At 39.3% G+C, this 2,176-nt stretch overlaps 1 pseudogene; it reads left to right on the top strand.

Moving 5' to 3' along the window:
* Positions 1-205: 205 nt before the first annotated feature.
* LOC101589578 lies at positions 206-1,967 on the top strand (annotated as a pseudogene).
* Positions 1,968-2,176: the final 209 nt, after the last annotated feature.

The raw sequence follows: 2,176 nt of genomic DNA, 5'->3' as shown, positions 1-2,176 counted from the left end.
ATGAGTTACATAATTGGAAATGTGAGCATGATGTCTGCAGACTGTGTTGAAAAACTCTGAAGAACCTAATTAACACAAGATGACCTAGTGGTGATTTTAAGCTTATAACAGGATATTCAGTAGTGGTTTGTTGGTCTTGGTTCTGAATGCTGCAGATAACGACAGCAAGCCAACTCTCTCCTTCATTTGTGAAATATTTACTAGACTTTCCATCAAGACTGACTTTTCTAATCTGCTTCAGGAGATATTAATGGAATAGAGTCATGTCCACTCAAGACGAGAGGCAGATCAATACTGAATATGCTGTGTCCTTGTTGGAACAGTTGAAACTTTTATGAACAGCAGTTGTTTACTGACATAGTTTTAATTGTTGAGGGCACTGAATTCCCTTGTCATAAGATGGTTCTTGCAACATGTAGCTCTTACTTCAGGTAGAAGATGTGTTACAACGTTGTTGAGAATATTTAATTAAGAAGATAAATGCAGAGAATTGTGTGCGATTATTGAGTTTTGCTGATCTCTTCAGTTGTGAAGAATTAAAATGAAGTGCTAAAAGAATGGTGGAGCACAAGTTCACCGCTGTCTATCACCAGGAAGCATTCATGCAGTTGTCACATGACCTGCTGATAGACATTCTCAGTAGTGACAATTTAAATGTAGAAAAGGAAGAAACAGTTCGAGAAGCTGCTATGCTATGGCTGGAGTACAACACAGAATCACGATCCCAGTATTTGTCTTCAGTTCTTAGCCAAATCAGAATCAATGCACTTTCAGAAGTAACACAGAGAGCTTGCTTTCAAGGTCTATCACCCAATGATAAGTCTGTGGTAGTTCAGGGTCTTTATAATTCCATGCCCAAGTTTTTCAAACCAAGACTTGGGATGACTAAAGAAGAGATGATGATTTTCATTGAAGCATTGTCAGAAAGTCCTTGTAGTCTTTACTCTTCTGTCTGTTACAGCCCCCAAGCAGAAAAAGGTTAGAAGCTTTGCAGCCCACCAGCTGATTTGCATAAGGTTGGAACTGTTGTAACACCTGATAATGACATCTACATAGCAGGGGGCCAAGTTCCTATGAAAAACACAAAAACAAATCGCAGTAAAACTAGTAAACTTCAGACTGCCTTCAGAACTGTGAATTGCTTTTATTGGTTTGATGCACAGCAAAATACCTGGTTTCCAAAGACTCCAATGCTTTTTGTCCAAGTAAGGCTATCTTTGGTTTGCTGTGAAGGCTATATCTATGCAATTGGAGGGGATAGTGTAGGTGGAGAACTTAATTGGAGGACTGTAGAAAGGTATGACACTGAGAAGGATGAGTGGACAATGGTAAGCCCTTTGCCTTGTGCTTGGCAGTGGAGTGCAGCAGTTGTGGTACATGACTGCATTTACGTGATGACAGTGAACCTCATGTACTGTTACTTTCCAAGGTCTGATTCTTGGGTAGAAATGGCCATGAGACAGACTAGCAGATCCTTTGCTTCAGCTGCAGTTTTTGGTGATAAAATTTTCTACATTGGAGGGTTACATATTGCTACCAATTCTGGCATAAGACTCCCCTCTGGCACTGTAGATGGGTCTTCACTAACTGTGGAAATTTATGATGTGAATAAAAATGAGTGGAAAATGGCAGCCAGCATTCCTGCTAAGAGGTACTCTGACCCCTGTGTTAAAGCTGTTGTGATCTCAAATTCTCTTTGTGTGTTTATGCGAGAAACCCACTTAAATGAGCGAGCTAAATATGTCACCTACTAGTATGATCTGCAACTTGATCAGTGGTCTCTGAGGCAGCATATATCTAAACGTGTACTGTGGGACTTAGGGAGAGATTTTCGATGCACTGTGGGGAAACTTTATCCATCCTGTATTGAAGAATCTTCATGGAAACCACCAACTTACCTTTTTTCACCAGATGGGACAGAGGAGTTTGAACTGCATGGAGAAATGGTTGCCCTTCCACCTGTATAGTTGGGGAGTTCAGGGAGCACACCTGATCTATGTGCTTTGTCATTTCCTTTGCTAAGGAAAAGAGGTTATGAAAAGACAATATAAGTACATAAAATCTATCTTTGATAAATTATATTTTTATGCCCTACTTAATATTTGTATCAGTATAATATATATCAGTGAGTCTTACAGAAAGATATGCTTCCATAATATGAAATAGATTATTCAAT

Source organism: Octodon degus, unplaced genomic scaffold, assembly GCF_000260255.1.
Source record: "Octodon degus isolate 3935 unplaced genomic scaffold, OctDeg1.0 scaffold00103, whole genome shotgun sequence".
In the NCBI taxonomy this organism is placed as follows: domain Eukaryota; kingdom Metazoa; phylum Chordata; class Mammalia; order Rodentia; family Octodontidae; genus Octodon; species Octodon degus.
Note: the sequence above shows the minus strand (reverse complement) of the source record. Positions and strands in the feature narration are given on the sequence as shown.